We start from the raw sequence: 20,850 nt of genomic DNA, 5'->3' as shown, positions 1-20,850 counted from the left end.
ACTTTTTATTTACCAACTGGTGTGAATCTGTCAGGAAATTTAAAATTACAAACGAAATCAATCAATTGGTAATCCGCTGATAATCCGTCAGTTAAGTCCATGCTGTATTTTCTTGCGATATTCACCAACAGAACTCATCGGTTGGTAAAACTTAAATTAAGCTAACAAATCATAAATATTTCAACAACGATATACTTACATGTTTGAGTAAAAGATATGAAAGTGGACCAAATTTTATTTTATAGAAATTAAAGGTTTAGTGCGTTTGCAGTACCTTAATAGAATTGCTTGCAAAGTAGTCTCACGAGTAAGATAACTTGTAAAATTAACCTCTTATTGTTATTTTTATTATTACTAGTCTCTATAAACGTGCAGTTGCACGTTATTCCCTGTCAATGTGTCACGGTCTGACTATTTAATTTGAGATTAAAATGAAATTCGAAAAGAAATTGCACAATTTTCGGGACAATTTTCGGTTTATATTGAACAAAAACTGAAACTGAACTACACTAGCTGAAACTAAGGAAAATGAAACTAAAGATAGTGATTCTCCATTAATGAACTTGAGACCATGTATTCGTTGCCTTTCTCCACTGAGTTTGTTAGTTAAACAACAAACTCTTCCCCAGCTGGCATGATCTGAGTCATTGATCTCCTTTAATGAACAATTAATCTGGACCGTTGGATAAACAGCCCTGCCTCTTCTATTCGAGTTCGAACCCAGCTAGACATACTTATTATTTGGATTAAAGCTAGATCATAACATACCTGGCTGCTACAAACAATCCTTGTCCTCAAGGATTAGAAATAAAATCAGGAAACTTAGCTTTGATGAAATCATAATCCTCCCAAGTTGCATCCTCTGGAGGAAGATTGGACCATTAAATAAGTACTTTCACAACATCAACATTTCCTTTCTTAGTCAGTTGCCTCTGCAAAATGGCAACTGGTTTGACTAAAAACTGGCCTTCATCACTAGTCATAGGCAAGGTAGATTGCACCACAACCTTAGTGCCAACCTTTTTCTGTAGTAACGAAACATGGAACCTTTGGGTGAACCTTAGAAGTAGGGGGTAGCAGTAACTTATAAGCAACCTGTCCAATCTTCTCAAGCACTGAATATGGACCATAATACTTGGAGCTCAATTTGAGATTCTTCCTTAGAGCTAATGAGGATTGCCTATAAGGCTGAAGTTTCAAATACACCATGTCACCAGGTTGAAATGTTCTCTCAGTCCTTTTTTGATCAAGAACAACTTCATCCTCTCTTGAGCCTTCAAGAGGTTATCTTGCAGTAATGGTTGCATCTGTTGCCTCTGCATAACTACATCTTCAGCAGCTGGAACAGTAGTATCTAAGAGTGGCCCTGATGAAATCCGAGGAGGAGAAAACCCATACAAAGCTTCAAAAGGACTGCATTGAAGACTGTTGTGGAAGTTGGTATTATACCACCATTCTGCAAGATATAACCAGCTTTTCCATTGTGTTGGCCTGTGACTAGTCATGCATCTTAAATAATTCTCAATGCATCTATTCACCCTCTCGGTTTGACCATCAGTTTGAGGGTGATAAGCTGAACTATATAGCAATTGAGTGCCTTTCAACTTGAACAAAGCCTGCCAGAAATTACTGAGGAAAATTCTATCTCTATCAGAGACTATAGACTCAGGTGTGCCATGCAATGTATGCACTCTTTTCCAGAATTTGTTAGCCACATCAACAACAGTAAATGGGTGAGATAATGACATAAAATGAGCTGATTTAGTCATTCTATCTACTACCACAAATATCATTTCCTTGCCCTTGGATTTGGGCAACCCTTTAATGAAATCCATGGAGATATGCCTCCATGCATGATCAGGTATAGGGAGTGGCTGCAACAACCCAGGGTAGGCTACAGATTCATCCTTGCTCTTTTGACATATGTCACACTCAGATACATAAGTGATAACCATCTACTTCATCAGGGACCAATAAAATAGTTGAGCAAGTCTCTTTAATGTCCCCAACTGCCCTGAATGTCCACCAATAGAAGAATCATGAAAAACTTGAATCAGTTGTTGTCTCAAGTTGCCATTTGATCCTATATAAATTTTGCCTTTTCCTTTCAGCACTCTAGAAGTAAATTGCCAAATTGTTGGCTCTTGTAAATCAACAGATAGTTATGCAATCAATTCAGTAGCTTGAACATCCTCCACATAAGTAGCACTGATTTCTTGCATCCAACTAGGAACTGTCATGCTAAAAGCATGTAATGAAGCTTGGGAGGGTGTGTTTTCTGACATCTGTAACCCTTTATATTGCCTAGAGAGTGCATCAGCAACTCTATTCTCAGCTTCCCTCTTGTATTGGACCTCATAGTCCAATCCCAACAGCTTAGTCAATCCTCTTTGCTGGATAGCTGAAGTAACCTTTTGTTCAAGTAAGTACTTCAAGCTATGGTGATCAGTCCTTACTATGAAATGCCTATACTAAAGGTAGTGCCTCCATTTATCTATGGCACTGAGCAATGCCATATACTCCTTTTCATAAATGGATTTGTCTCTGTGTCTTGGTGCTAATACTTTGCTAAAGAAAGCAATTGGTCTGCCTCTTTGCATGAGAATAACACCTATACCTGAGTGACTAGCATCTGTTTCAACTATAAATTCCAAGGAATAATCAGGTAAAATCAACACTAGAGTGGTTGACATGGATTCCTTTAGTTTTATAAAAGCTTGCTCATCCTCTTCACCGCACTTGAATGCTTCCCTTTTTAACAGATCTGTTAGTGGTCTGCAAATAGTTCCATAATGAGCCACATATTTCCTATAATAGCCAGTAAGAACAAGGAACCCTCTAAAAGCTTTGAGAGTTGTTGGCCTAGGCCATTTAATCATAGCATCCACCTTGCTTGGATTAGATGCCACACCATGAGCATCTATGACATGACCAAGATACTCAACTTGAGGTTGACCAAAAGAACACTTACACCTCTTAGCATAGGGAGTGTTCTCCCTCAGTATGTCAAAAACCAGTTTGAGATGATTAACATGATCAGACAATGACTTGCTATAGATCAATATATCATCAAAGAACACTAAGACAAATTTTCTGAGGAAAGGTTGAAAAACCTGATTCATTAGAGCTTGAAATGTTGCAGGGGCATTGGTAAGCCCAAAGGGCATTACTCTGAATTCATAGTGCCCAACATGTGTTCTAAATGTAGTCTTGAAAACATCTTCTGCCTTCATTCTAATCTGGTGGTAACCTGCCCATAAATCCACCTTAGAATTTTTTTTTATCCATGTAATTCATCAAGCAAATCATCCACAATTGGTATATGATATTTGTCCTTGATAGTAATGTCATTCAACCCTCTATAGTCTACACAAAACCTCCAGGTGTCATCCTTTTTCTTCACTAGTAATGCTGGAGAGGAAAAAGGTGATTGGCTAAGCTGAATAATACCACTATATAACATTTCTGTCACTTGCTTCTCTAGTTCCTCTTTTTGATAGTAACTATACCTGTAGGGTCTCAGGCTAACATGAATTGCACCAGGTTTCAATTGAATATGATGGTCCAATGCTTTATTGGGAGGTAGAGCTTTAGGTTCAGCAAAAACATCCTGATAGTCATCCAACACCTCCTGCACAGTATCAGCTATTGTTTCTGGTGATAGACTCACACTGGCCATGAACAGGTGGCCATAAGTGTGTGTCCCTTCCTTAGCAATCTCCCTATAGAACTGCTACTAATCATATTTAGGCTTATCTTCGATAATGAGTACTGACACGGTCTTATTCCACTTTTTTTTCCAATAATGGTCATGGTATTCTTCTCATGATCAAATTTGGTGGGATTGTATTTTTTTATCCAATCATTGCCCAACACCAAGTCTCAACCACCTAGGTTTATGATTCTCAGATCTTCTTTAAATGATTTCCCTCTCATTTTCATTAAATCATTATAACTAGCATTACGCGTCTCACGTAGTTGCCATCTGCCTTCGATCACTTTCTCATAGGTGGACTAAGCGGCACATAACCAGTCTCTTTCACAGCATGTTCAGCAATAAAGCTATGAGTACTGCCAGAATCCACCAAAATTGCAAGAGTTTTGCTCTTGATAATGCCCTTAACTAATATGGAGTTTACCCCAACTGGGTGGGCATGCGAACTTCCAAAACTTCTGTTTGAATCTCTCCTTGATAATAATGTTAGTCAAACGGGGGTCCTCTTACCGAACTTGTGGATGCGGTAGCACGCTACGGGGCCATGCTTCATTTTCCCCTACTAGATAATTCAGCTACCTAGTTTTGCATTGGTGACCTGGGGCATACTTGCTACTTCACACTAAAAACGAAAACGATTGGATTTCACATTAAACGTACACTTCGGAGTTAATCATAAGCTCCCGATTCTGTTAGATGTCTTTGAATAAGCTCCGGATACATTGTTTGTTGGATTTAAGTTTTTATTTGTGGTTGTCACCCCTGCATTTACAACATTCTTACCAGTTGCCTGATCCCTCTTAATTACTGCTTCAATAGCCTTCTCCTGCATTCTAGCTCTCTCAATGGCTTCACTCAAGGTGGTAGGCTTAGACAATTTCACTGAGTATTTAATCTCATCCTTAAGAGCTCCCATAAAACTGGATATGAAGTGAGCTTCATTCAATGCAGGGTTCCAAATTATCATTTGAGCTTTAAGATCCTCAAATTGTCCTAGAAATTCCCCTACAGATCCAGTTTGCATCAGCTTGTTAAATTCCTCTACAATATCCTCCATTAATGTTTCCCCAAACCTCATACACAGTTCTTCTTTGAATTCCACCCAACTGATCCTTTCTCTACTCAAAACAAGAGAATTATACCAAGTTTCAGCTACACCATTCAAATATAAAAGCAGCAGCATCTACTTTAACATTTTCAGCAGTCCTATATAGTTTAAAATATCTCTCACATTTTCTGAGCCAAACTTTGGGTTCATTACCTTCAAAACATGGAAGTTCCCATTTAGGAGGAGGTATTGGCCATCCTGGGATCCTATTAACTCTAGCATCATATCCGGGTACTGGTAACATACCTTTACCAAATGGATTGACATTTTCTACCCTAGTAGGTCTGGGTAATTGACCACCCCCATTGTTGTTGACTTCCTCATTCGCTCTATCAGGTCTAGGTAATAGCCCATCGCCTTGAGGATTTGGATTTGCAGGCTCCACTACTCTGCGGAGGGTTTGCGGCTTTATTTGCTCGGCAGTCTCTCTCTGGTCACCGATCAATCGATGATGCGCTCTGGGAGCTCCTAAATATTTCTTGTGTCTCATTAAGCTCTCTACAAGTAGAGGAAAGCTTGTCCATGACTTCATCGTGTTTTGCAAGTTTCTCATCCATAAGCTTCATGCGTGTTCCTTCGGCCATTTTCGCACTCACAGATTCTGAGAATCAGTGCTCTGATACCAATTGTCACGGTCTGACTATTTAATTTGAGATTAAAATGAAATTCGAAAAGACATTGCACAATTTTTGGGACAATTTTCGGTTTATATTGAACAAAAACTGATACTGAACTAAACTAACTGAAACTAAGGAAAATGAAACTAAAGATAGTGATTCTCCATTAATGAACTTGAGACCATGTATTTGTTGCCTTTCTCCACTGAGTTTGTTAGTTAAATAACAAACTCTTCCCCAGCTGGCATGATCTGAGTCATTGATCTCCTTTAATGAACAATTAATCTGGATCGTTGGATAAACAACTCTGTAGCCTTCTATTTGAGTTCGAACCCAGCTAGACATACTTATTATTTGGATTAAAGCTAGATCATAACACAATGTCAATAACACAAAACTAATTGCTTCTCGACCTCTAAAAATGAGAGGCACTTCTTGAAAGAGCTTGGTACCTTCTGTATTTGTCGCCTGACTCACAAACAGTTTCCAGTTGTAGGTGAGCGTTCTTTATTTGTGCTACGGGATTTTGGATCACATGTCTTTTTATAGAAATGCACTTTATAATTATTTATTGAATTACACTTTGTGTTCGATACTCATTTTGTGGCCTGATTATTCTGAATTGGCGTTGGTGAATCCACACTGAAGTAAAATGTTTTCTATCAAAGACGACTCCCTATATTTATTATTGCACCAACCACAAACTTTTAGATGTGCTGAAAATAAAAAAGATATACACTACTACTAACATTAATGAAATTGTTGAGGTAATTAACAAAGTAAATTAATTAATTAAAACGTGAAAAGACAAATCAAGTTAAGAGGGACCTGACCTTGCAAGACAAAGCAAGGTAGAAAAGACTCGCAATTCTCCTGAAGAAATACATAACCAAGTGAATCAATACAATAAAGGTTATGATAATTAAAATAAAACAAATATGCATGTACAATAAAAAAAAAAGTAGTAACAGAAGTATGAAGAGGAAGAGTAGTAGTCTTCCTTTATCGGTCTTTTACCGAGCATGTGGGCAGTGCTGTAACCCTTTATATAGTTGTAGGAAGTGCTTAAAGTATTTTATCTAATATAGGATTGGTATAACTTTGGAATTCAACAATCACCAGGACTCTTAAACGGTATTAATTCAATTCAAATTTATGTTAAAAAGACGTTTTAGATATATAAGTATATCCAGTAGAGATTTATCTATTCAAATAAATAGTTTGGTTTTGAAGATTATAAAAGTCGATCAATATTTTAAGGCTATTTTGGTCAACCAACATTTATATTCATGCTTTTAAAATAATATAAATTACTAGTGAACTTCCCGCGCTTCGCGCGGTTATTAAAAAACCTAACTATATTTATCGAATGATTTTTTCCTACTATTTAAATAGCTAAAAAAAAAATTAAAATGGGTTGTATATAGCTATTTTCTAATGTTATGAATTATTGCGATACGAATCTCACATTCATATTAGTAAATTAATAATACTAAACTTAACTACAACTCTAATTTTAATTCTAGCACTAAGCTAATACAGAAATTCCAAACAAATATAAAACTTTAGATAATAATTATTATTGCACAGTGAAGGGAAGAAAAGAAAGAACTGCTATATACCAGAACTATTAGTGCAATCCTAAAATAAATCAAAATAGATTTAGTTTAAGCATCATCTCTATTTTTTGTATAATTCTGCAGTAAGGTGGCATCTACCTTCTACAAAATAACCAAAATTACAAACATGAAAAGGTGGACTGCAACAACCATTCCCTTTTCAATCTGCAGAATGGACAGTCCCATTCTGCATCCAAAACCAAAAATACCTAGCTAAGTTTCTATACAAAAACTACTCCCCTGTTCTAATAGAATAAAAAAAAATATACAGAGGAGCTTCATGGGAGAAGATACTAAATATAAACTAATTCAGGAACTTGCTGGCCAAATAAATTATTTTCACAACCTTATGTCAGAAACTTGCAATTGGCATCTGATCCTTGTCAAGCCTATGAGGGACCCTTGCTTTCTCTAGGTAAGTCCATGAAATTGAGAGTCATCGAGATTCGATTTTTAGCACCCAGTTTGGACAGGGCAAACAATTGAATTAAGATATTCACACCCACGCATAAAGGATAGCCTGTGAATGCCCTCTTTTTTAGCCTGGAGTTTTCTTGAGATACCTCAAGATAGGACAAAAAGCTTCCCAGTAATCTTGTCTTGGATTATGCATGATTGACTAACCACTCCAAGAAAAAGGGTTAGATAGTGGCCATCATCCTTACTGAATATCTGTGACTTGATTACCTTCGTGAATGCAGTGTCGAATTATGACTAAATTTTGATTAGTATATTTTGATTAGTAATCTGCCTTGCATCTTTTATGATCTGACAAAGATGCCAAGGAGGTTTGTTCTCCCTTTCAACATATCAAGAACAACCATAGAGTCGATTTACAGAATAAATCTCATTAAACTATTAAAAGGAGAAAATCAGTGCACATATTGTGAGAAGTTGAAGAGACAACCTTGAATAGTATCGAACTAAACCTCACTTCTTCGTCTCGGGTATATTCATCTCTCCATGTCACATTTAGAAGTCGTCAGGAAGTTAGAATTCTGATTTTGAAATGAAAACGGAACTAACATAAGAGTCACTAAGCAAAGGAAAAATACCTTCCTATATATCCTGGTATAATGTAAGGTACTAGAGTGCTTCCTTATAAAATCCACAATGGTATAGTAGAACGCCATAATCCCTCAAATCCTTAGGATCAGTTTGCAAGAGGATAAGATGTTCACATGCTGCCAAGAGAATAACGATCATAATAGGGAAATATATATAGAAAGACAAATAAGGCTCTAACAGCAAGTCAACTTAGTAAGAAGAAGCCTCTCGGATAATATCAGAAGAAAAGCACGTTAAAACTGCAAACTAAATTGACATAGCCAGATTGGGAAGCATTTTATATCACTCTGAAGGAGGAATTTAAACGTCTGTGACATTTTAGTAACCACAAAAGCAGCATCCGTGAAATAAAACTATGGTTATCAATATGCCGTGAAGAAAATCAACCAAACGAAATTATTCCTCATGATCTTGGGCATCGAGATCCTTGAACATTTTGTTCTCTTTTGAGGCTTTCTTATAAAAAACTTTATTAAACTGACAGTGAAGATTTCAAAGGTGAAGCTATGTTGATGACAAAGCCAGTTTGATCTATGTTTCAAGTAGAAAGAGAACACAATATTTAGTAATGTATTTACTATTGATCTGGGAAAATGGTCGGTTGATTTGGATCACAATAGGAGTAATAGAATAACCATTCAGTTAATCCTCAAAGGCCTGCGACTTATGAGCAGAGAAAGTGACTTTTGAGCGTTCCTTTTTTAGCTGATACATGTTTTACATTTTAAAATGCTTAAAAAATTGAGAAAATAGATGAATGATGATTCAAATCTAAGGGCTCGTTTGGTGCGAGGGATAAGGATAAATAATGCCAGGATTATATTTGAGATTAATTTATCCCATGTTTGGTTGGGATAAAATGGTGGTATAACAAATCTCGGGATTAGTTATCTCGCAATTGTAATGTTATTTTATCCCTGTAGGTAGGTGGAATAACTAATCCCAGAATAAGTTATCCTGTAATAACTTGTTTCCAACTTATAAAGAAATAAGAGATATTCCATCCCGAGGCATTTTTGTGTTATATGGCAAACTAATCTCTCTAGTGGTAGCATTTGTTCGGAAATTTCATGACTGCTATTAGGGGTGTACAAAGCAAATCGACAAATCGCACCAAACCGATAAACCGAGTCAAACCGAGAAAAAAACCCGACTAGTGGTTTGGTGTTGGAAAAAAAAACCCGACCATAATTGGTTTGGTTTGGTTTTACTAAAAAAGTCAAACCGACCTAAATCGGCCCGTTGCGTTACATGTATTCGATTTTTAAAATATTTTATACATAAAAATATTTATTTGTAATGTAATTTGTAAATATTTCCTAAATTTTTTCATAGTTTTTTGTCTTTTATCATATTATTTTAAGCTTGAACTTAGAATTTTGAATGCCAATAAGTTTTATATTCCATGGATGTTAGTAACTCAAATAAAGTCTAAATCAAAACCAACTCAACACTAATGCTAACAAAAGAAATTCAATTCTAACACTAGGAATGACAGTAATTTTGGATATTTATTTTTTAATTTTGCATAATTGGTTTAGAGCGAAAAATATATAGCTTAATTTTTTTCTTTGTCTTGTAATTAATACTTATTAGCCGTACTTATTTTAGCATAACTTTATATTAAAGTCATTTTATTTATGGCTTATTAATTAGCAATACTTATTTTAACCGATTTTATTATCTTTTTTGTTGAATATTTTAATACGATGTAAATCACCCATCTCACATTTTGTGTTATTTTCTTAAGAAACACCTTAGTTATATAGTTGTATTTTAGAAAATTGGTAGGGACTAAATTTAAATATTTAAAGTAAAAGTCATATGTTTTGTATGAAGACTTTTCGGAAAAAAACCCGAAAACCCGAAAAAACCGAATAACCGAGAAATGGCGAAGTTGAAAAACCCGAATTTTATTGGTTTTTGGTTTGGTTTATAAATTTAAAAACCCGATATGCATTTGGTTTGGTTTGGTGTTTAAATAATCCGAACCAACAGTTGTTGCTTTGTCCATGTGACAAAGTACCCACAAACATTATAGTGAGGTGTTGTTATGCATATGTATACTAGCATTTGATATTTAGATCTCATTTAGATGTTATAAATAAAAGTAAGCAAACAATTAACTTTTTGTACTTTTTATGTTATAAACGAAAACAATATACTTGTAAATTTTAAAATCTCAATTGATTTTCATATCTCATAAATTAAAAATTGAAAAGACTAATAAATTACTACTAAATCCATAACTAGTTGTACCAGGGAGGCTATAAAGAATTAAAATATATGGAACATATGCATTTTAAATTAATTGAGAATTTAGATATTTCAAGTTTGACGTAAGAACTCTACAATTGTAGGCTGTTTCGTAAATTCTAGTTTGTTAGTGATAATATAATGCTTGAACTAACGAAAATTTTTGTCCAAATTTTCAGCAAAAAGAAATTCAATAGCCTTCCTTGAAGGCTGTCCAAGTGCTTAACATTGACTCTTCTATCTCCAAGTAGCAGTAGGTTGAGGCTTCTTGTACTCACACTTTTGTTGTCACAAAATACATTTCTTACAAAATGTTATTACACGCTATTTGAGTGTGGTTATTATAGAGAGGTAATTTTACAAAGAGTGTATCGCTATAACGGCTGTCACTGTTGTTATAGGCAGAATGTAGTTATAGAGAAGTAAAATATAACATGAAAAATCGATTCCGGAGAAAATCAGATCGTTATAGTGAAATGATATTATAGCGAATGGCAATTAGAGGGAGGTTTGATAATATATATATATATATATATATATATATATATATATATATATAGAGAGAGAGAGAGAGAGAGAGAGAGAGAGAGAGAGATTTATGTGAAATTATATTTAGAGACTTTTATAATGTTTAAAAATACTATTTTAACCCATTTTATTAACACGTTTTTTGTTTTATGTGAGGGTTTTAGTCATCTAAAGTGACTCAAAGTTCATTTGAGTCGAGCCTCATTTTTCACTTGGCTATTTCCTACCCAGTGAATATTGCAAGAGTCTCATAAGTCACAAACAGTAAAGAATAGATTTAGAGTCCGTTTGGATTGGCTTATAAGTTGCTTATAAGCTGTTTTCAGCTTTTTGGAGTGTTTGGCTAGCCAGCTTAAAAGTCATTTTGTGCTTAAAATAAGCTCAAAAAAATAATTGGGCCCGTTTGACTTAGCTTATTTAAAGCAGCGCCTATCCAAACAGGCTCTTACAAGTACATACTAGGTTATAATTCTCTGTTTCAAAATGTTCAATGATACTAAAAGTATGATTTGATTTCTTTCAAGGAAATGAATTTCTCTAAAAAGATGTTGTAAAATTTTTTTTGAGACAACCAATTTAGAAAATATTTTAGATTTCCAGCAAGTTTAAACGTCTACAGATACCATATCTAGCCCGTCTATTCTCCCACCCCCACATATTATTACCTAGGTAATCTTCAAAGTAAGGCTTGCGTTTCGTTTAATTTGTGCCTAAAGTTTGATCGATTATATGCTTTTCTAGGTCCTCTTTAAAGTTAATCTTATTTATGTTTTGGATTTCAAAAATAAGTTCAATACAACGGTCAAGCCAATGCCTTACAAATTGCAGCCTAAATACTAAGTTAATAGATATTTTTTTTTTAAAAAAAGCAGTTGGAAAAACAGAAAAACTCCGGCTCAGCCGAAAACAAAAATAGAGGACAAATTGATAACCCCCTTTTCACTTACACATCTCCCTCGTAACAAAACCAAATTAAAGAAAAGGGAATAAAATTCATCACCTAAAAGGATAGAACGACATAGATCAAATAATTGATGATAAAGAGAACACATCAAATAGTTGATGGAAAAGAGGAGACAAAGAGAGTAAGATAGTTCATGAGAAGACGTGGGATACGGTGTAGAAAGAACAGAACTTACCAGTAGTCGTTACAACAGGGAGAGACAACAGATAGCAACAAAGTTCGCAGCAAGCAGAGAAGAGACGGGAAGGAAAGTCGATGGAGAGCAGTTAAGCACAATGCGTAAACCTAAATTCTTAATAAAGTCGTCGGTTGCTTAAGGGAAGTGACGGTTCAGCCTTTTTCAGCAAAGCAACGTTTTTAATTTAAGCAACTTTTTAAAAAAAGGTAAATAAGAATGAAAATGCAAAATTCTGAGAAAAAAAGATAAATAGTAAACTTGGCATAGGGAATGCCACGCCAGCGGGCATATGTCCTGCTTTTATTTAATTATATAGATTATTGTTATTACAATAATTTTTTACCAAGACCATACACACAAATAGCCTTGTATTGGTACAATTTCATTAGAAGATATTTCTCAATTTCAGTCTAATTAGGTAATATTACACTATCTTTGCAAAAATTTAGCTTTGTAATCACTCAAAGTTGATCAACCGTCTTCCCCGATAAGTCGACAAAGAAGTCGATTACTATAGCCATTTCTCATCTTTTGTTAAGTTCGCGACGAACCCATTTCTGTTGCAGTAATCAAGAAATCGAGCAGTCACATCGTAGCCTTGGTCCCAACGGTCGCCCTGCCCTGGTTTCCTCCAGTGGCTTGGTGCGAATCGACTTTGAGCCTCGCATGTCCAAGAATCCCTTCAATTAATCCTCCTGGAGCCTGACCGTTCCCGTTCCATTGCCAAACGTGGGTACTCTCATGGTATAATACTCCACTAATATCTCTCTTGACATCACCACTAATACCTTGGATGTACCTGCAAAGATGAATTTAAGATTTAAATATAAGGGTAATTGGTGAAATTTGCCTCGAACTATGTGAAATGAAATAGATTTACCGCTGTTAATAGTTGAGGTCAAATATGCCCTCGTCGTTACTAGTTTGACTCATTTTTGTTCCTGAACTATGCAAATTTCTTGCTGTTAATAGTTGGGGTCAATATGCCCCTGCAGTTACTAGTTGGGTCAAATTTGTCCCTGAACTATTCGACATAGAATAAATTTGCCTTTATTTTTAGATTGTGAAAGCTTAGCAACCAGTGATACCATGTGTCACGCAATTAAAAATTAAGTTTTTTTAAACATAGGACAAAATTTGAACCTTTCTCATAGTTCAGGGATAAATTTGAACCTTTAACAAAGTTCAAAGGTCTAATTTGAACCTTCACCCTAATTTTGAGTTTTAATTTCTTTTGTTCCTTCTTTCTTTCTTCTTGCCATTGTCTCTGCCACCGCTATGTAGGCAGATATGCACATGTTAATTAGTAAGTAATATATTTATGTATAACACACACACACGTGAGAGTACATATGTTGGAAAAAAACGTGCATTCGCTGCTTATATATTGAGTTCATCTTTGCATACCTAGCACCAACATGAATCTCGTTGTTTTTAGCGTAAGCTATTCCCTCCATGTCATCGACAAACATGCTTACTTTTTCCACGTTTTTGCGATCAGCCGGAGAATTCTGTTGGAAGGTATTCCATATAAATGTAGCGGCAGCTGACAGTGTCTGCTGACTGTATTGGGAACCGATGTCTCGGTCGAAACGGGCACCACCGGGGGTGTTTGCAGCCGTGTTGGTGACAGTGTAATCCACAGCATGGATTTTTTGGGTGAATATTGCCAGCACTAATAAAGAAGAAATGAAGAAAATTTTATGAGCCATTGCTAATTTTGCTTAGTGAGTGATATGGTCTCTAAGAAGACGATCATTATATAGTATTTCCGTAAACTTAGAAGCACAGAAGTTGGACTAAGTCATTGGAAAAGTAAAAGAGAAGAACAAATTAAAAGCCACCAGAGGGAAATGAGAAATTTCCAAGTACTCTTCTAGTTGGTCAAGTAATTAATGCTTTTGTACCATAATGTAACTATTCCTCCGCTCTCAGACTCGTTGTCATGTTTGTTGTTCAAGAGTAAACTATATAAATACATATTCGTCATAATGACATGAAAAAAATTGCAATTTGTATTATTTTTTGCATAGTTTTTTAATATCTAAATTTTAATTGTAAAATATTGAGTTGATTTAATCCAATTTAGCTTCAAAGATTTGTCAAGTTCAATATCAAAATGCGTTTTTAAGTTTTTAAGATTGTAATTGTCAGCAAAATCACATTTTGATATAATCTTATAGAACAACAATTACATCAATACATTCGTAATCGCCAAAAAAGCTAAGAGTCAACAGGTCAACTCTTACTGAGTCCACAACGATTACAAAATACGGATTAGGACTTTCCATAAGTAAATATTAAACAAACTCAAATAAGTAGGACATGAGTAACGGTCCTCTGAGGCTTAAGATAAGGGGAAACAGTCCATCGTGGCCTTTTTAAGAAGAATAATCAGGTTTTCCTAAGCAATAGTTCACTTCCCCGACAAAACAGAGACTCGCAATTCTTTGAAAAGACGGTTTAATTAATTAAATTGAGAAGTAAAGATGATTTATTGTTTTACTTTCATTACCCAATTATGTCTTCTTACAGTAGCAAGTTACAACCAATGCGCTTTAGCCGGCCGAAAGATTATTTAATTCTTATTTTTGTTTTATTTCAGATTTACTTTTTAGTTAATTTGATCAAAGTTGGATGAGCTTTATGTAACAAAAAAGAGGAAAAATGATTTTTGTGTGATAAATTTAAACATAAAGGATAATGGGAAGTATTAGGTGGATACGATCAAACAATATTTTTGTACTTTTTAAAATAAATAATATATAATTTCAAATAACATCACCAAACATTTGAGAGATCGACAGGGGATAACGTGCGGGGCACGTTTGTAGAGACTAGTATGTACATAAACACAAAAAATCTACCCTATATATACAATGTAATTTTTTTTCCCGAGGGCATTCGGTGAATACCCTTCCCACACTCTAAATAGCCATAAATTTTACTAAGAATGTCAAAATATAAAATAAAAAAAAACAAATACACGTAGAAATTTAAGGGAATCTATATACATAAAACTAAAAAATTTATGTAACCAACTAAACATTATAATTTTCCGGCAAAGGAGTGTCGTTTAACACACCTTAGTATAAGGTGGCTCAGCCACTGAGTGTATCTGCTGAATAGTTAGAGAGGGTGCGACAAGTCTCGTCTGAATGTAGCAATTTATGGGTTGATGTTTACATAATAATTGTGAATAAAACTTCTAGAATATTAGAGAAAATATCAATCAAATTTGAGAAGCAAGATAAAATTTTACTACTATATAGAAGCACCACTTTGGTGCACTTTTTGGTCGTCCGTCTGTAAATTTTAAAAAAAATTTGTGGGCCCACATATTATTAAACACAAATCAACTAATATTTTAAAAAAAAAAATTAGGTCCCCATATTAAACACAAACCAACCAATATTAAAAAAATAAACAATGTCAAAAAAAACGTGCAGATTTTGTATTCGTAGCAAACACTAATATAATAAAGTTTTAGATACGGAACATAAACTACAATTTAGTTGTGGGCCCACATATTAAACACAAACCAACCAATATTAAAAAAAAAAAAAAAAAAAAGGTAAAAAAGTGCAACCCAAGTCTCCAAACTCGGGCAAAAAAAAAAAGTGGACCCCATATTAACAAAATCAAGCAACATAAAAAAAGTGAATCCCATATTAAAAAACAAACAATGTCAAAAAAAAAGGTGCAAATTTTGTATTCGTAACAAACACTAATATAATAAAGTTTTTTATATACGGATCACAAACTACAATGTTATATTAATCGTGTTTTGAACATTAAAAAAAATAAAGTAAAAAAAGGTGGAACCCACTATCTCCAAACTCACGGGGAAAAAAAAGTAGATCTATATTAATAAAATCAAGCAATATAAAAAAAAAATAAGTGAATCCCATATTAAAAAAACAAACAATGTAAAAAAAAACGTGCGGACTTTGTATTCGTAGCAAAACACTAATATAATAAAGTTTTAGACGGGAAGCACAAATTACAATGTTATATTAATCGTGTTTTGAACATAGTGTGTGTATATATATATATATATATATATTATATGCATAAAAATAGCAAACTAATAATGTCCAAAGGGTGGGTCTCTATACTAAACAACACCAAGCAATATAAAAAATGGACCCCTATATTAACAAAATCGACAATATCAAAAAAAAAAAAGTGAACCCCATATTAAAAAAAAAAAAAAAGGACTTTGTTTTCGTAGTAAACACTAATTTCCAAAGTATCTCATTAAGTCAATAATGATGGATTCATTGCCGCGTGCGTATCAATCCATTAGTGGGAGCAAATGAAGTTACTTTTTCTTCAAAAAGTTAATGGTCAAACCATACGCTTTTTTTTTTTATATTAGGCGAGATCTAATCTAAATATTAAACCTCGTTGTATTTGCTATTCCGCCATGTCATTTATTTGTTATGTTCACTAAAATAAATATACTTAAAATATTTATATTTTAAAATAAGATATAATAATGTGAAAAGAGATTAATGTCGTAAAAAAAAAATCAAATAGACATCAAATAATGAATAAAGTAAATTAGTCAAATTATAATTAATCGACGTTTTTAAAAACCCATGCAAAAGACAACATGACAAGTAAAATGAGCTAAACCGAGAATATTTATCAAAAATTAAAAAATAGTATTTCATCATTTAAATAGAAAATCAATTTCTATTTTGTTTCGTTTTAAACATGTAAAATTAATTTAATAATTTGAATTAGAATTATCCAAATCAAAATTTGATAAAAAATAATAAGTATTTTACACCTTTAAATTAATCGAATTAAAATTGAAAATATCAAGTCGATGCTTAAATATTGCTATTGTTTTATTTCAAAGAGAGGAAAATAGTTTTTTTAAACAAGTCTTCTTTTTAAAAATATTAATAAATTTGCCGATTTTGTATTCGTAGCAAACATTAATATAATAAAATTTTAGATACGGAGCGACAAATTACAATGTTATATTAATCGTGTTTTGAACATAATATATACTATATATATATAATCACTATTAAACATAATTACATACACATGTATTTTGTAATTTAAAGTGTTGAGTCCGATGCCTCTACATACAAAGAAAATAGACGTCTAGTCTACTATATAGAAACACGGATTTGGAGTCAAGGAACACGGTTTTGGAGGCAAGGATCGTCGTCCTTGCTAAAAGTTATGGGGCCCACTGGCATTGCATTTTCTTACTACAAAACTCGTGCATTGTAGCTTTGAGTTTTTTCTAACTTTGTGGGTCCCACTAATAGTCATTCGCCTGTTCACTACTTCATTCCAACAATAATTCTTGCCATATAAGTACTATTATTTGATGTATTTAAAAAGTAGTAAGAAAAACAAAACTAACTAAAATGAATATATGTTATTTTATTATTGTTTTTCATTCTATAATGCAGATTGTATTTCAAAGGATTTTTTTTTTTTAATAACAATGTGATTATCAGGCTTTAAAACTTCTTATCTAAAATAATATTAAAACATAAATATTGTATCTTGCTTAATACGACTCTTAATATAATTTGTTGGGCTCATGCTGACACGGGGCTTTGCAAGCATGGGTTTGGAGGTAGGATCGTCAACATTCTTGCTTGGCAATTTTGAGGGGCATCACAGTCATTTCACAAAAATTCATGCATTGCACACTTGTGCTTATAAGCCTCAAAGCTTGGACATAAATTCCTTCTGACAAAAAACCCAAGTCTCTTTGTGATTTGTTTTTTAAGTGAATAGACTTAGCTATATATAAAGGCGTTTAATAAAGTGGGCTAAGCCCACATGTTAAATTAGTTACGTGTAAGCTAATGGAAGGATGCCTATTTTACTTTCTTTGTTTTCCAACTTGGTTTTGATATCTTTTCTTGAAAATTGATTAGGTGGCAATACTTGGATATGTATTACATGCTGTTAACATGTTGCTGTGGAAAAGTCTACATAAATTCTTAATGTTCCTTCATAATTAAAGAGTTGATATTATAAGTTAAGTGATAGAGGTTTGGTCCGGCTGGGAACAACAAAGTGTACTTCTCATATTTCTTTTTTTCCCCTTTTAAACCAACGTTGCTGCATATGTATGTCTATATGTACGTATAGGATGCATCTCTATCTTCTTATATAGTTTTAACTACAATAGCAAATCCTTACAATATCAAGTGAATCGAAGGTTTTTTCATAGCAAAGTAAGGTGGAACAAGAGTATTTCTTGGCATATAAGAGCCCGTTTGGATTGGCTTAACAAGAGTATTTCTTGGCATATAAGAGCCCGTTTGGATTGGCTTATAAGCTGTTTTCAGCTTTTTTTTGAGTGTTGACAAATTTTAAAAGCCATTTTGTCTTTGAACAAGCAGATTGCCATTCTTTGGGGTGGTCTTTAAATTTTGCCCCTCATATTTGAAATCTTTAAATTTTGCCCTTCGCTTAAAACCCATAGTTCGAGGTTCGAACCCATCGCAAATAAAATTTTAAAAAAAATTCAAGGCAAGTTTAAATTTCGCTATTTCTCCCCAACGCATACACTTGTGAAGGAATTACAAAGTTATCGGGACCAAGATACTTATGCCTTATGGGTGACTTGGCATAAGTATGCCGGTCCTGTGATAACTTCGATAATTCATTCAAAAGTTTATGCGCTTGATCCGGATAAAAGTTTGTCCATTAAAAGTATGCCCCGGCTGCATAACTTTGTGAAGAATTATCAAAGTTATCGCCGACCCGCAAGATACTTATGCCTTATGGGGCGAACTTAGCGTAAATATCGGGTCCCAAGATAACTTTGATAATTCCTTCAGTTATCGGTCCGCATAAAAGTTTACCCGTTAAAAGTATGCCCAGCAAGATAACTTTGTGAAGGAATTATCGAAAGTTATGCCGACCCCGCATACTTATGCCAAGTCCGGCCATAAGGTACGGTATCTCGGTCCGCATAAAATGTGTAATTCCTTAACAAAAGTATGCGGGTCCGCATACACGCGACCCAAACTCTTGTCTTGCGATTTTTTTTTTAATTTATGCTTGAGCGGGGGTTCGAACTCGTAACCTCATTATTTCGGCGCGAAAGTTCAAAGTTGCGATGCGAAGGGCGAAAATTAAAGACCACATGAATACGAGGGGATAATTTAAAGACCTCAAATATGAGGGGCAAAATTTAGAGACCACCCAAAAGAAGGGCACTCGCGCAAAAAAAAATGTTTTTGTGCTTAAAATAAGCCCAAAAATAATTGAAAGGCGTTTGGCTTAACTTATCAAAAGTTAACTTATAAAAAAACAACTTATGCCAAAAAATAAGTTGCTAATACCCCTCAACTTTTTTTTTTTTATAATTTATTTCGTTTTTTTAAGCCCATCCAAACAGGCTTTAAGAGCCCGTTTGGATTGGCTTATGAGTTCTGAAAAGCTTATAAGCTGTTTTCACTTTTTGGGAAATAAGAACAAATTTTAAACTATTTTTGTCTTAAAATGCGCTCAAAAAATAATTGGGCCCGTTTGGTTTAGCTTATCTAAAAGAAACATAAGTTCGAAAAACAACTTTTATGCCCAAAAAAAATAAGTTTCCTACCCTAACTTTTTTTTTTTTATACTTATGTCTGTTTTTTGCTCTTATCCAAACAGGCTCTAAGTTAATAATTAAATTCCTTATGACAAAAAACCCAAGTCTCTTTTTCTAAATGACAAGTGTGTCTCAATTGATGTGACATCTCACGTGGCCCCATGTTACCCCACTACACGTGCTCCTCTTAAATGCTTTGTGTCATTGTTGATTATACTCATTTCTGTTCCATTTTTTAATAAGGTGATATTTCCAATTTTGTCTTATTGAAACGAAATGTACACAGAAAAGTTAGAATTAACTGTTATTTGCACATGTAATTACCATACAAAAAGAGTTATTGTAATAGAATAAAAAAGATACTAATAAATATTTAAAAGGTATTCACCTATCCACATCATATAAAAAATATAAAATGAGTTTTATAATATTAAAATAACACAGATTACGCATAATAAATAAATGAAATTTGATAGTGAAAAACTTCTTTACACTAACAATGTATATATTGTTTGTTCCATTTTTCCATAAATAATTTCCACCTATTCATGAAATGTCTTAAAAAATTTCTCTGTCATTTTTATCATTTTATTATGAAAATTAACATATGATACATCTATATATAAATAAAAATAATTATCTTATCTCGTTAAAATATATTATTTTATTTACTTTTACCTATACATTATATTTGGCAAATAAGATTATACATTTTTATTGAAAAAAGCTTTATTATACATAAAATTTATGTAGAATAATACTCAAATATTTGTTATTATAACCAATTAATGTCACTTTAAATGGTTGTATAGTTTTAATTAACTCATTTAATTACTACAATTTATATTGCATTGACTGTTGTTAGCGTCTTTTGGTTCTCTTTTGAGGTAGCACATTGTCTCATCGTGAATGCAAATCTCTTTGGAATCTCTCTTTGCTTACTGTACTAAATTAAAATGATATCCATATAGTGCAATCATCAATGTAATAGACAAATATATATATGCATAAAAACAGTGCAAGCTTATGTATATATTTATTAGCAATGTAAAATATATATACTATCACTATCCAATGCATAAATCTTTATAATTATACACAACTACATATACATAGATACACTATAATCCAAAGTGTTAGGCCCGTGCCCAGCACGGGCATACACCATCTAGTATCAATATAATGTATAATTGAAAATGTAATTGTTAG

At 33.5% G+C, this 20,850-nt stretch overlaps 1 pseudogene; it reads right to left on the bottom strand.

Moving 5' to 3' along the window:
• The window catches only part of LOC132064844 (uncharacterized), a 38,761-nt pseudogene extending 24,765 nt beyond the window's left edge, over positions 1-13,996 (bottom strand).
• Between the last annotated feature and the right edge of the window lie 6,854 nt (positions 13,997-20,850).

Source organism: Lycium ferocissimum, chromosome 7 (assembly GCF_029784015.1).
Source record: "Lycium ferocissimum isolate CSIRO_LF1 chromosome 7, AGI_CSIRO_Lferr_CH_V1, whole genome shotgun sequence".
Lineage (NCBI taxonomy): Eukaryota > Viridiplantae > Streptophyta > Magnoliopsida > Solanales > Solanaceae > Lycium > Lycium ferocissimum.
Note: the sequence above shows the minus strand (reverse complement) of the source record. Positions and strands in the feature narration are given on the sequence as shown.